Source organism: Papaver somniferum, chromosome 10, assembly GCF_003573695.1.
Source record: "Papaver somniferum cultivar HN1 chromosome 10, ASM357369v1, whole genome shotgun sequence".
NCBI lineage: Eukaryota > Viridiplantae > Streptophyta > Magnoliopsida > Ranunculales > Papaveraceae > Papaver > Papaver somniferum.
The window spans coordinates 100,377,233-100,393,309 of NC_039367.1; the positions used below are offsets into that span (position 1 = coordinate 100,377,233).

General features: G+C 36.0%; 1 long non-coding RNA gene across 2 annotated transcripts; it reads left to right on the top strand.

The window, feature by feature from the left end:
* The first annotated feature begins 4,041 nt into the window (after positions 1-4,041).
* LOC113319456 lies at positions 4,042-5,515 on the top strand. Of its 2 annotated transcripts, XR_003345527.1 has the most exons (3): positions 4,042-4,448; positions 4,651-4,867; positions 5,042-5,515. It is a non-coding gene; the product is annotated as an uncharacterized LOC113319456 (long non-coding RNA). The 2 variants fall into 2 exon arrangements; XR_003345526.1 differs by having other exon boundaries at positions 4,042-4,867.
* Positions 5,516-16,077: the final 10,562 nt, after the last annotated feature.

Here is a 16,077-nt window from a genome sequence, read left to right on the forward strand (position 1 = left end):
TACAGTAAAAAATGACAAGTGATTAGCACCCAAAAAAACTCTGTTGTGCGTACAATCACATAGTATCCATGGACACTTTTAGATGGACAAGGTCAGATAAGATTAGTGCTATTTTTTCTGTAAAATTTAGACGACAATAAATTTAAGTGTAATATTTTCATGATATGTTCCTCTTATAAGACTCTACATTCTTACAAAAAATGAACACAATTCGACATGTATAAGACGACCATCTACTCCTTTGAATATCAGCCGTTCAAAGTTAACGGTTGAAATTAAGATAGGTAGATGGTAAGGTTTGCAGTCTCGAATTGTGTTCATTTTTTGTAGGAACGTAGAGTCTTATAAGAGGAACATATCATGAAAATATTACATAAGTTCATTGTCGTTTGCGTTTCGCGAAAAAAATAGCGCAAATCTTGTTTGATCTTGTCCATTTAAAAGTGTTCATGGATCCTCTCACTATCTTAATTAAGTAACAATAGAGTTAGATGATGACTTGGCAAGATAACCGCATAACTCGCAAGTAGAAACTTTATTTTGTTATTAAAGAAAATACTTCAACAAAATAAATATATTTAATTATCGACAAAGTTTGAACAAAATATATATAGTTAAATCAAACTGTTAAATAATCAATACAAAGAAAAGCACTCGAATTCTCTGAACTTTAGTCCAAAAACTATTCTAGCACCAAGTTATTAATCCCTACTTCCAAGAGTGCAACAAGAATATAAATTAGTTACTAAAGTTTAGGGTTATTTGATTTTTGGTATTCAGTATTTGACCAAAACCGGGTTCCGATCTAACAGTTGTCCAGTCTTTGCGATTGGTCTAAAGAGAAACGTTGACCCGCGTTGACTTGGTTAGACCATGACGTGTCTGAATATTAAATTGCGTAAATACCAAAACGTACTCAACTTTGGTAACAATGACTAACTAAGTCCCTAGCTTTTTAAGGGAAAAATATCGTTTGGTCCTTTTTTAGGTGGGCCCATGTCAGTTTAGTCTTTTGGGAAAACGTCTTTACTGTTTGGTCCATAATTATTTAAAAACATTAAATGGACAAAAGTACCCTTCCGTGTTAATTTTTAATTATTTTTTGTAGCTGTTCATTCGTCAAAATGAACTCCTGTTAATTTCTACTTATTTTTTCAGAAATCACCTATATAAACCAGAGTTCATTCCAGAAAATGAACTCCATATAAAAACCTAAAAAAACCAGATTTCATTTCAGAAATGAACTCCATATAAAAACCTAAAAAAATCAGAGTTCATTCCAGAAATGAACTCCATATAAAAGAATCATATTATTGGGGCTTAAAAAGTCTTGGTCTTTTGACCATTTTGGGGGCTTAAATGCTTTGGGAGGGTAAAAAATGGTTAGGGGGACTCAAGATATATCAAAAGTCAAAAACACCCTTACCTAAATTTCACTATTCAATAAAAAAAATAAAAATCCTAAATCTATAATCTTGTTCTTCTCCTTCTCCTCTCATTTCCAAATCATGATGATCATGATTCATCATGATGAAGATCATTAAAAAACAAACTAAATCTAATATTTTCTCCCCATCCTTCTCTTCTCATTCATAAATTGTGATAAAAGATGATGATCATAGTTTCATCACGATGAGAGCGATGATCATAAAGAAAACCCAAAACTATTATCATAAATTCATAGATATAAAGATGGTGATTATCATAAAAAGAACAAACTAAGAAAACCCACAATTTATTTTTGCTTTTAAATGGTTAAAAAATATGATTCCCTGAATTTCGGGTAAAAATAAATAATTGTGAAGGTGTTTTCGGCTGGGAATCTGAGAACTCCCAGCCGAAAGTACATTTTACGGCTTGGTTATCCCAACCGAAATTAGTTTTCTGATTTTTCGGGGTTTCCAGAATCAATTACGTCTGGGAAAACCCACCCGAAACTGCTGTTACGGTTAGGGCTGCACATGGTTCGGTTTTTATCGGTTTTTGGCAAAACCTAAACCGAAACCAAAGAACTCGGTTTTCCAATAATGAAAACCAATGAAACCATATAGCATATTCGGTTTCATTGGTTTCGGTTTCTACTCGGTTTTGTTAAAAACCATACGGTTTTTGGTTAACCGAATGATTTATAAACAATAATGTGTCAGTGCTTTATAGTTTACACAAACAGTACACTCAATACTACAAGCGGCAGAAAAGTTTACTGGGAACATATCAGAGGCATAAATGACGAGCAACTAAAATGACAGCAAAAGGCTTTAACTCGAATAATCCTCCTAAGAGTCCTAACCATTCATTAACTACAATTTATCAGTGTGAAAAGATTCATTCTGCTATGGTCACTATTAATCGGTTAACCAATTGGTTTTTGGTTCGGTTTTGAGATAAAACCTAAACCGAAACCAATACTTTTGGTTATCTGAAACCGACAACCATTAATAAACCATAGCAATATGGTTTCGGTTCGGTTCGGTTTAAAATCTTCGGTTTTGGTTCGGTTTTGTGCAGCCCTAGTTACGGCTAGGAAAACCCAGCCTTAACTGGTTCTAAAAACAAAAAAAATCATAAAAATGATTTCGGCTAGGAATTCTTTATTTCCTCGCCGTAAATAAAGAATACGGCTTGGAACACCATCATTTCCCAACCGTTTTTCGTTTCTACGGTTGGGTCGACAAATTATCCTAGTCGTAACCGCACTTTCGGCTAGGTTATGAAAACGAAAAAAAAAAAACGAAAAATCTTTCGGTTGGGAAAACCAAGCCGAAATATGGACTTTCGGTTGGGTCGATAAACTATCCCAACCGTAATCTTGATTCACGATTGGGAATCTAAGAACTCCCGGTCGTAAACATCTTCAGAAACTATTTTCTTTTTATCCAAAAATCATCGAATTGGATTTTTTTAGCCATTTAAAACAAAAATAAATGGTTGGTTTTCTTAGTTTTTTCCTTTTATGATGATCATAATTTGGATCATGATATTTGAATGGGAAAGAGTAGGAGAAGAAAATAGTTTTGGGTTTTCTTTATGATCATCGTCCTCATCATGATGAAATTATGCTCATCATCTTTATCAAAAGTCTTGCTTAAATCACTCATTTCCAAAAAAAAAATCCCCAAATTTTTTTTTCCTCTTCTTCTCTTCCCTCTGATTTTTGTTTGTTTTGATTTCATCTAACTTAAAGAGATGAATTAGTCTTAATTAATTTGATAATCATGATTAATAATGTTAATCAAATTTATTATCTAAAATCATATGAGATCATATTAGTCTTTATATAAATATATGATGAGGGGTGTCCTAATTGATATGTGGTGACCCTAGAAAGCCCCAAAAAAGCTTGACTTTCTAAGCCCCAACAATAGAGTTCTAAACAAAAAACCTAAAAAAATAGAGATGAACTCCTATAAAAACCTAAAAAAAGACAAAGTTAAATGAACTCCTATGCAACCATCATCCACGTGTATGCTTCATATTAACCCACTTAACTCACAGTTAAATGACCAAAATATTTTATGGAAATATAACTTTAAACCAAAGTCGTGGCCATTGATCAAATCAGAAGTAGAAAGAAGCTGAAAAATTCAAGACTGAGAAAACGAAGGCTTATATTGATAATACAACAACAACGGATGAAATCAAGTACTAATACTGATAATCAATAATTTATTACGGAAGATCTTTTAGATTTCTCCAATGAAAAGATGTTGCAGTAGTTTTAGGTGATAACATTTGGGATTATTCGGTTTTTACTACTTATGTTTTGACCATTGTTAGTGTTTGGTCTAACATTTGTCTAACTTAGTGGTTGGTATCTGGAATTCACGTTGACCCGCGTTGAGTCTGTTAAGTCAAATTTTTAATTAATTAAATATGTAAATACCAAAATAGTATATTTTAGTAATAATGACTAACCAAGTCCTTAACCAATTATACCGAGTCACCCCGTCCAAACCAAGTTGCACCGGTTCAAACTAACTAGTTTATAGTATAGTGGCTCACGTGCTCTTCAATCTTTCTGTAGCTGTCGGTCTTTGCTAACAGCCTAACACCTTATCTTCTCCACTTGATTTTTTTTTCTTCTTTTGGTTGAAACCCACCCCATAAACTTATCAAACTTTTCTTTAGTTTTATAAAATGATGAAGAACACAGCATAGATTTAGAATATTGGGTTTGATTTTAGAGATTTTGATGAAAGAAGAAGCCAAATAGAGGTTGTGTAATTGTTGTTACAGAGATGATTATGATTTATTTACGGTACAATTTGTATTAATAAGGGTTTTGATTTTTCTTTGAGTTTCAATTTGGGTTCAAAATAAAATAAAATCAATTTGATAGGTTTTCAATTAGGGGTTTCAGTTGAGATTTTATAGGGTTTCATTTACCGATTTTATCGAGAGAAGGAGTTCTTGCTGAAAATTTACTAATCTAATTTGGGTCTACGAAGGTGCAGTGAATCGTGTTGTTTTTTATTTAAGTTTCTCCAATTTCAGTAGTAATTGAATCTTGTTCATCAACTATTGATGATAATTTATATTTACATTTTTGTGCGATTTTGTTATGGTTTCTGTTGAACATTGTTGTTGTGGATTATGAAATTGGTGATGATGATTGATATGGATTCTTCAATTTGCATTGAAATTGAACAGGTGGGTTGGCGTTTCAATTTGGGGGAAGAACATTAATTAGGGTTCTTGAAGCTAACGGCCATGTTAACGGTGTTAGTCAAATAAACTTTTTTAATTTTTTAAAATAATTACTAAACAGAAGTCAAGACTTAACGGGCCAACAAAGGTCAACGTCATTTCCAAGTACCAACCTCTAAGTTGGATAAAAGTTAGACCAGACATTAAAGTTGGACAAAATGTAAGTACCAAAAACCAAATAACCCTAACATTTGATTGTGTTCAAAACTCATATGCAGATTCTTCATTTGTTACAGCTGTTTTTGATAGTACTTCCAATTCATATGGAAATGATTTGAATTTTTGTAGTGAAAATTGAGTTCATAAGTGGGTGTTTGATTTCTTCTTGTTACAGATTTCTATAGAAGGGATTGCATTAAGATGAAACCGAGTTATTTGGAATTATAAGCCAGTTACAATTAATGTGGTATGAGTGCAGAACGAGAGATGAATTTCATATGCAGGAATAAGCCAATTACAATTATTGTAGTATGAGTGCAGAACGAGGGATGAATTTCATGTGCAACTGGAATAGATGTGAGAGCAATTATGGATCGAGAGGGAGCAACTGGACTTTAAGTGATTTTTTTTCTTTGTTTTGTTATCTTTAACAGTTCAAAGACTACATTTTATGGTCACAGTTTTGCAACTTAGAAGTTGTCATTTGGTCTGAGTTTGCCCAACTTTTAGTCCAATTTGGGTTCTCAATTTAGCGTTCTACGAATTGGGGAAGAACATGATTAGGGTTCTTCAGTTGAATTGATAATCTCACGTGTTAACAGCGTTCGTTAACCACGTTAAGTAATTAATTAATTTTTATTCTTTTTAATTATTAAACGTAAGTCAAGATTTAACGAGTCAAGGCATGTCAACGTTTCTTTTTAGACAAAACGCAAAAGCTAGACAAATATTAGATCAAAACTAGATTTTTGGTCAAAACTTGAGTATCAAAAACAAAATAATCCCAAGTTTCAAACAATATTTTGCCGGAACACAGTTAATGTAGAGGTTCAATTTTAAATAAAACTGAATTGTTACCTATTCGGAGTCGTCAGAAATCGGATCGAAATTCATATTATCACTCCGACGTTAAGCATAATATCCTTCCTGAATTTGAAAAATAAAATCAATAATTAAATATTACAAACTAAATTATCTTAATTGTGCTGAATGAAAGAAATAGCTCTAAATAATTCTATACCTCACTTGAACTATCCATGTTTTCCACTTGATCACGGGAATTATTTTCGGACTCGCATTCACTACCAAGACTATACAAAAATGTTAAATTTCAAAATCATTTAATAAATACATGGGTGTTGGTAGACTAGTGTTTCACATCTAAATCAAACATGGTGTATTTATGCAATTAGATACGTACTCGTTTACCACCATATGATTCCTTGGATGATTACGGTGACTTATTTATGCACGTATCAATATAATGTTATATTTTTATCAAAATTAGTGATAAAATCCCTAAGGGACCAACTTAAAGGAACAAAAAAACCACCCATATTAAATCAGTTTCATATGGGTGACACAAAAACCCCATATCAAAACTAATTTTAACAAATTAGATCAGTTTCATTAAATAGTGACACAAAAACCCCAGCTCAAATAATAATTAGCAAATTTATTTTTTTTTATTTTGAAAAAACCCAAACGTACCCTTCTTCATCTTCTCTCCTTTCTTTTTTCTTCTTTCTTTCTCTCCTTCTCCCCACCACCATCACCACCAGCAGCGATACCAGATCTCACCAGCAGAAACTTTATGCTTCCCCGACCACACTAGCACCTTCGTATCTCACCACCACCACCACCTTCGTCTGCCTCCTTCAATTCCATCACCACCTTCGTTCCCTTAACCCTTAATTGTTGAAATTAGAGGTTGCGATTTTAACTTCAGTTGAAGAACAAAGATGGGTTGGTGACGAATTGATGATTGAGATCGATTTTTCAAGGAAGGGATGATGGAGTGGTGACGTTTCTAACAAGGTCTAGGAATTAGATCTAGGAATTGATTCCATGGTGGAAATGAACTAACGTTGACGATATGCTCGTGTTGGGAGAAACGGTGGATTTAGAATGATAATTTGAAGTTTTGAAGTATTAAAAAATATTATCATTTCACTAATTTTTCAATTGAATTGGATACCAGATTTCGTTTTGTTTGACATTTCGTTGGTTTTTATTCTTGAGAATTTGATTTTGATCGTTACTGTAAGGATTTATTGACTTGGTAAAAATCTTATTTCCTTTTACTTTTGATTGTTACTGTAAAAATTTATTGACTTGGTAAATTTAATTCCATTTACATGTTTGATGATGAATTAGATTTATTCTTGAAAATGTTATACCAAATAGTAGTAAGATTAACTTGCCATGTGCAAGATTTCGTCCCTTGTTTGCTCTGTGTTGGTGGAAATGGGATATGAATATCACAGTTAGTCTTATGTTGCTTGTTGGTGGATTGATTTTTCTAATAGTAGATGAATTTTGAACTGAAGTTTGTCTAAGTACTTTAGTCTAAAATGTTGAGATCAATGAAGTGTGCATTAGTGTCTCTTAGTGAGGTCCATTTTATGGGCTAACTTTTTAATTGAAGTCCTTGCCAGTTAAAGAACTGGTTAAGGAAAGTGTACAAGTTGTTTGGTTGTGCAATTATTGAAAACTTAAGTTGTGTTTCCACAGTTAACTTAGCAGTTGACATTATGTGGTTTGTTAATGTTGAGCTGCCATGCATACATTTCAAAGTCATATTTTGCAGTTCAATCTGATAGTTATCATCTATGGTTAGAGTGGTTAGACTAGGTTCCCCTGTTGAACTTGAAAACTTGTATAAGTACCACAGTGTGGCCCTCTTTTGACTCCTGCACCGACACTTGTGTGCAACGTAAGTGAAGGAGGCATCTCCCTAAAACATGCTCTTTTTAATTTCCGAGTACCTACTTGAGATGATTTGAGCATATGGAAAGAGAAAAGTAACTATTCTATTCTTGTTGGCCAATATTCTTATATCTTATTACTGATATGTTGGAACTGCTTGTGTTTGATTCAGGGTGTCAGGTACTCAGTCAGACCCATCAAATTGATGCTAGAAAGGACAGAAAGATGGAGACATTAAGGACTGCTCTTGGGATGAATAAAGTTGATGAAACTTCTTTACTACAGGAAGAAGGGAAACATGAAACTGTTCTGGAAACAGTGGAAGATGATTCTGAAATTAGGTGAAGGAGAGGGTCCAAAAGAAGGTTTAATAGAGAAAAATGATGGCTAGAATTGAAATGGGAAGCAATTGCATGTGGTGAATTGGATTGTGGAGCTGAGTAGAGTCAGCTAGGAGATGTTGCTGCCGCTGCTTTCAGATTGGAAGTGTGCAAGTGTAGCTGCTGGTATTGTTGATATGGTTATTGCAGTGATGGGTTTGATATGTTATTGCAGTGACAGGGTCTTGTGACGAGTTTCATTTGATGCTGCTAGTAAGCTCCGGTTGTAGCTGAAGTTAATATTATAGAGAAGGTGGTACTGGTGTTGGCTTTGAGTTGGTTCTCTATGAAGAATGGTTTGAGCTGATGCTTGAGAATGGTTTTTAAGTACAGTTGCGGGTTGAGAGTGTAGAGAAGAACTGAGATGCCTATGTTGGTGGTGATTATGAACTGCAGCTGGTGATAATCAGAATCCATGGAGGAACTGGTGTTACTCTGGTTGAATTAATATGGATATTGCAGGTCCAGTTGAAGATCAAACTGAGCCTGAGATGGAGCATTTGTGGTGTTCAGGTATGAGCTTGAACTGAAATGGAAGGCAGTAATGCAGTGGGTATGGGATTTGAAGTGAATTTGTAGTTGCAGGTGCAATGAAGTGCTGCAATACAATGAGGAATTGCCTGTAAACCTAGATGGAAAGATATACCAGGTGAAGCTGAGTAATGGGTCTTGAGACATAACTGGTGGCATTGTTGTTGAAGCACAGAAACCAATTATGGTTTCATCTTATTTATGATGAAACCAAAATCGGTTTTATCGTATTTCAACAATGTATTTCTATCCATGAAGATGTATAATACCTCTTAAAAAATTTCTTGCAGGTGATTTCTCACGAAACCAAGATGAAACCAAAATCGGTTTCATCGTATTTATGATGAAACCAAAATTGGTTTCATCGTATTTTTGGGAGGTGGTGGTGGTGGGCGGTCGTGGTGATGGTTTTGGTCGGCGATGGTCGACAGTGGTGGTGCTGGATGGTAGGGTGTCTGGTATTGGTGGTGCAATTACGTAGTATCGATGGTGGTGGTGGTGGGAGGTGGTGGTCGACAATGGTGGTGCTGGATGGTAGGGTGGCTGGAAGTGGTGGTGCAATTGCGCAGTATCGGTGGCGGGCGGCGGCGGAGCGGTGGTGGTCGGTGGCGGAGCGGTGGTGGTCGGTGGCGGCGGTGGTGGTGGTCGGTGTGCGGCGGCGGGCGGCGGCGGCGGAGCGGTGGTGGTCGGTGGCGACGGCGGGGGGGTAGTGGTCAGCGGCTGCGGCGGAGGTGATGGTCGGAGGTGGCGGCGGTGGTCAGTGGCGGCGTTGGCGGTGGTCGGAGGTGGTGGCGGTGGCGGCGGTGGTCGGAAGTGGCGGCGGTGGTTATCGGTGGCGGCGGTGCTTATTGGTGGTTGTTTATTTCTTGTTGGGGGTGACAATATAATAAGAATTAAAGTGTGGTTGATTTTTGTTTTTGTTGGGGTGAATTAAACTAGAAGGGTAATATAGACAGTTTATATTAAATGGAGTTTTTGTGAACAATTTATTTTGTTGGAGTTTTTGTATATGGATAGTGACACCTTTGGGGTTATAACTCGCGGACCGTATTTTTATATACAAGAAGTGTAAAATAATTACAAATTAACCAAGTCGCTACCTAAAATTATACAAATGTAAGTTTGTTTTTTTTTTTGTATGCTTTGGTTTTTGAGGTGCCTGATTTTTAGCTAATTTATGATCGTCTTTAACTTCTTGAGTTCGACATTCAAATATGTGACTTTGGTCACAAGACTCATGATTTTTCTAAATTTTAGGAGCACATATCCCAGGAGTTTCGCTAAAAGTAGATTTATAAATAGTTGATTCAAATATTTTATCCATGACAAGAGCACCAGCAAGATATATTTACTTCCTTCAGATGAAGTAGACGAAGATATTTTGTACTAAAATCACGGTATTCAAAAGATTATAAGAGATATCTCCCCTCCTTTAATAGCAGCAAGGAGTCTCCAAAAAGGTTACCAAATTTTCGCCTCCCGCACGTTTTTTTCGTCCCCGCACGTATTATTGACAGGAGCCGTTGGATTTTCTTAATCTCCACATTAAATCCGTTCGATTCAACAACTCTGCCAAATTATAAAACTATCCCTTATAGAAGAAAAACAGGAACCCGTTGCATTTCTGTTCTTTTTCTTCTAGAGTTCTCCTCCTCACTCTATCTCACAGTAGGAGATCATCAACTCCTCTGTTAACAAGTTTATGCGAAAACAATAAGATATCATCAATTTATTCTTTTCCATAAACTCTATATCACACGAAAATTCACTTTTTCTTCTCCCTCACATCTTCCATTAACATTAACATATGTTTGAAAAAATCCTAGAACACAAATTAGAGTTTGGTTTAAATCAAATGCTTTCTCGATCGGTTTTCGGGTGATGATAATGATTCCGCAATAATATAATTGATGACAAATTAGTTGGTAATGTGATTCTCACTTTCTTCTTCTCCCTCACAATAAGATTCTAACTAATTTACTCAAATATTAATAAATTTGTATTGACACTTTGAGTTTGATTTTGATTTAAAATTTCATACTGATATTCAATTTAATTCGAGAAATTATTTTCATTGTTTGGGGAATCAAAATAGAGTTTTTTAGATCATTGGTACATTTACTATTAGGTTTTATGAAATCGATGAGTTGAGATTGACAAAAAGGGTTTCTGAAATTTGTGGTAATGATTTTGATTTGGGAATTGTTTATGAGAACCTTAAGAAGTAAAACTTTTAGCGATAGAAAGCGAATGAAATGCTCGATTTTAGTTCTTCTGATTTATAAATATATGTCATCTCTGATGATTCTTTTAAGTTAGTGATGCTTACTCTTTTAAATTAGTGATGCTTCAACTGGCTTCATACTGGTAATGTGAATGTCAATTTAACAGCTGATGCATATGCCAAGTTAACAATTTATGTCAATCCAAGTTTTTCTTCATATGACAGAAGTAAACATTGAGGAGGAAGAGGAGGAGAAATTCTGTTGAAGTGTTTGATCCGTGTAGGAAGGACTTCCACGGGGCTAAGAATTTTCTACAGAAGGTTACCCATTTGGTTAGTAAGTTGGTTTGTCTTCCTTGCTCATCCGCTCATCCATAAATTTTATTCGTTATTTACATTCTAATTATTTTGCGGCTTAGTCAATTTACTGATTCAAATTTAGCTAACATTTCAATTGGAATATATATGCAATCCATGGCATCTCTCTACGAATGGGGTACTCAATTTCAAGTTAATCTTCACTGATAGAAAGAATGGCAGACATTGTTAGGATACACGACGTGAAGTCTTTTGATGTGGCATGTATAGGCAGGCAACTTGCTGATTGGATTCATTTCTTCTTTTTCTTTTGAAAAAAAAAAACAAACAAGCTTTGTTGCGTCACCTGACGTCAGCTTGAAAATTTTCAGATGCAAAGTAGTGTTCATCCCACCAAAAACATCCACAGTTCCTTATTCTTTAGATTAATAATCCAATTGATTACTTTTTTCAAAAATCTGTGTACTTATCTCACTAGTTCAATCACCAGAAACATTCAAAGAAGTGAAAACAAGTATCATTACTCTCAAACCAACTACCAAATCATTAAACACATTACCAGTTCTTCTGCCATAATTACAAACCAAAAGAAGCAGACTCCTGCACAACAAAATTACCAAGAAAACATACTTACTAAAACTACCATAGCCCTAGACCAAGAGCTCATTGTCATCATCAACACCACTACTAGTTCTACACCAACTGTTCATCTCAAAAACAACTTACAACAAACTTACCTAAGCCAGAAATACCAAAAGCGAAGACCCAAAATCAGCAACAAGAAATTCAAGAGGATCGGAGTTAAGCATCGAGAGAGCCAATCTGTTAAAACTTTGCTTATCATTTTCAAAATCTTTTCAAACTCAGAAAATTCGTCTGCTTTCGACGCTTCTAGAGAATACCTTAATAGTCCTCATCTTCATAATAACCCCAATATTCTTCCTCCTCAAATTCCTTACTCCAACTGCTGCCTGAAGATGCAAGGGAAGTGTCACTGCCTCCAGAAGATGAAATTTCTTCATCACTGCTTTCTTCATCATCATCCTCGGCAGCATTAGGAAAATCCTCGTCAGATGCACTGGTATCTTCCGCTGGAGCTGCTCTGGGATATATCCTCACAAGAGGCCTCTTCTCAACTCTAGGTTCTCCCTCTTGCATGGTTCGAGCAAAGATTTTGGAGGTTGCTAATTCAAACTCAAACCGTCTGCGCCGTTTCCCTTCCAAATACCTCTCCACCCCCTCTTTCTTTCAGCAACATCTGAGCTTTCATCACTGGTGTTCACCTCTTCTATCAGATACTCAAAACCATCACCAGAATCTGCCTCGGAATCGCTCTCAGTGGCGCTACCATACTTTGGCCCTTTCTGACGCTTCTCATCCCTCTCTTCATCCTTCCGATCAGATCTTTCACAATGTTTTGGTAACCATGCAACATACATAGACTCAATTCTCTCATCTTATCTTCTCTTGCTTTCCTCCTCCTCTCTCAACTACTGTGCATCCTCATTTGCTCGCCTATTTATTTCACTCTGAATTTCATCTCTCAACCTCATTAGGTCATCCATGGGGAGTGACATTGATTGAGTTTTGGCTGATAGGTATTGATCAGAAGCGACAACATCGGCCGGAGGGGGGTTACTGGAACTTGCCATTCTTGGTGAACCTATATCTAACTCTTTCTTCTTCTGGTAAAATTGTTAAAGGCTATGATAATCTCATCCAAAACCACCTTTTTAAAGGCAAAAATGCTCTCATTAACTGTCATTTATGGCTTTTGGTTATCAGTCCCGTCGCCTGGTTACTCACGCCCCTTCAAAGCCATGCGTACTCCTTCAAACTTCCCTTTCATAATTACCCTATAAACCCATATTTTCAACACCTAACCTCTTCATTACCCATAACTTCCCACAGAACTGCCTTTAAGTGGTGTATTGATAGGTCATTTAACTCTTACAAAGTGTTTTGGGGTCTAATTAAATTTTTGTGTTTTATGCAGACTAAAAGAATGCAACACCATTTGAGAGACACCATTGCGGTCTGGGGAATGTCCGTCAGATGGGTTACTAGCAACAAAACCAAACCTATGTTACCCATTGAACCACAACAATACTTTCTAAACCATCATCAACACCAAATATTTTCCCTCCAATTCTTTCCTTACTTCTCTTTTTATATTTCTACTACCATTATCACGTTTGGCGGTTTGTACCACTACAAAAATATATACCAGAGAAAAGACAAACCCAATAAATACCCAACAACCTCAAACTACGTCATACATTACCAACATAAACTACCTCAGGAAACCCAACAATGTATTATTGGGTTTGTCCAAACATGGTTTTCTTTCCATAATACTCACGTGAATACCCAAAATCCGATAGTACCCATAAAGCAAGGATATAAAAGTGACATTCCATATGTTAACCCTATCCCCAAAAGCAAGTTTTGCAGTACAACAACAACTACCTTACACCAAATTTCTCCTGAAATCTTTCCAGTTCATAGTCAAAAATTTCCTCATTCCTTTTTTAAGGTTCAAATCCATAAACAAACAAACCCCCCATGTCTCTCCTTCATCCACATTATATGTAATCAGTATCAACATAGTACCAACAAGAGATTCTTTTCTCTACAACTGTATTTTATATCAGTTACTTGGAATACTGAACTCCATCAATCCATATTCATATATATCTAATTCTCTTACATTATGGAACTTCTAAACTCATCTTTGAACTCTCAAAACTTGAACCAAGAGATTCAAACCCTTTCTACTCAAATGGCTGAGAAACTAACTTTACCATCTACACATGCTAAACCAGTTTTTATCGACAAAAAAGTTGTTCTAGCTGAAGCTGATAGTAATTGGAAATGGTGCATGGCAGGATATATTTGTTGTGAAACTTTGATTCCAACATCTTCAATCAGGTTTTATATATGCAATAACTGGCCTTTAGCTCAACATCCAACCATTACCATCTTTAATGGTCAGCGAAACAAAGTTCTTATCCGTTATTTATCTGAAGAGGATTTCAACAGAATCAATTCTCAAAAACCTTGGTTTTTCTGCAGTTATCTAATAGTGTTGAAAATGGTACCGATTAATGGATGGCCTGCAAACCATCAACTCTTGTTTGATGAAGAAATCATGTGGTTCATTGTGTGCAATATCCCAAATGAATGCACAGAATTTGAGGATCTACATAAACTCACTCTCAGTATGGGGGAACTAATTGAAGCTCAAAATCCTTTTGGTAAACATCCTCTTAAGAAGAATGTCAAGGTGTGCATTAGAATACCAGTGCAGAAAGCCTTACCAACATGCATTCCCCTCTTTACAAGTGGTAGAAATGAACCTTTCCTGATTGAATGTCGTCATATCATAGTTCCAAGGTATTTCTGTACCTCTTGTCGTATCCTTGATCATAAATATCAAAATTGTTCTGCTTGGAAGTTGAAGCAGAAAAAGATCAAAGAACTTAATGCTTCCTGCAGTAAGTATGTTCTCCCAGCTGTTTCAAAGCTAGTGATGCCTTCTGAAATCAAGCAAGTTGACGCTTCCTCTGCTGCCATCGCTGATACTATCATGCAACAAACTGAGATAATACCAGAAACACAAATTGAATCATCTGTTATTGAAGTGTGCAACAAATGAAAAATAGAAGCTATCGATCAAAGGATGGAAAATACTATTCAGAAGAGCTTACAAACACTTTTCAGATGGGTCCTTTGTTAACAGATCCACCACCTTGAAGATTTTTGATGTTGGTCCTGTTCAGCAAGACTTGACTCATTTGGAGAATGGCCTGCCAATTGTTCTCAAGCAAGTTACCACTCAAAATGTTATTGTGGCTGCCTCTATTTGGGCTCTGAGTCAACCCCTAGTGGTCTGATTCGTACTACAAACTCATCAAGAAGGTTCAAAACTGCTGCTATCCCAAATACCAATCCAATCATCACTAGAGGAACAGTTAACTCAGATGAACAAGATGCTCTAGCAAATCTAAAAAGAAAAATTAACCGAAGGATGATTTAAGGAAACGTACCAGAGCTAATTCTAATTTGGCTGGCATAGTGGTTATCCCTGAAGAACAAACCTCTACTGAACCTTATTATGCTCAACTGTGTCCCCCAATTACCAAATTGGGGGATTTACCAGCCATCGACCTTTCTACATGTTCTCTCAATGCCCAACCAGTCTTCAACTCTTTTGGGATCTATAACGTACCTGCTGACAATTACCCAAGCCACAATGGTGTCTGCAACAATTCTCCTCTCAGTGCTTCTAGTTCTAGTCTCAATTTCTCCCAACATACTTCTCAGAGTGGTGATGGTACCAGTACTTCTCTTGGTGGTGGATCCGATTTTACCACTCGGGTAAACTCAATCCCCTCAAACCATTTATCTGATAATACCAATATTACTATAAACCAATATCCTTTTAACAACATCAACGTAGTTGCTTGGAATATTAGAGGCTTTGGGGAAAATCTGCAAACAAAGAACTTAGTTTTCTATGTAGGAATGTTAACCCTGATATCATCTTTCTCCCTGAGACAAAAATGGGTAAATATATGGCGGTTAGGAAACTTACAAATATGGGATTTCCTTGCACTTTCAATGTCCCTAGTGTGGGTAGAAGTGGTGGTATTGTTTTGGCTTGGAAAAAGGAAATTCACCTGAATGTTATCTCATCCAGCTTGAGGGGCATCTATGTTACTTCTACTGACATCATCCACTCAAAAAACTGTCACAGTTACTTTGTTTATGGGGAAACTAATAGTAGTCTAAGACCTGCTTTTTGGGAACAACAATGCTTACAACCTAATGCTCCCATAGATGACCCTGTTTCCTTCATAGGAGACTTTAACACCCTTCTAGGAACTGAAGATAAAAATGGGGGCCTTGAAGCTAATGATTATGATTTTGAACATCTTAGAAATTTCTGTTCTGTTTTTAACCTATATGATCCTGGCTTTTCTGGCCCTAGATTCACTTGGTCTAATATGCAACAAGGCCCTGACTTAATTCTTGAAAGGTTAGATA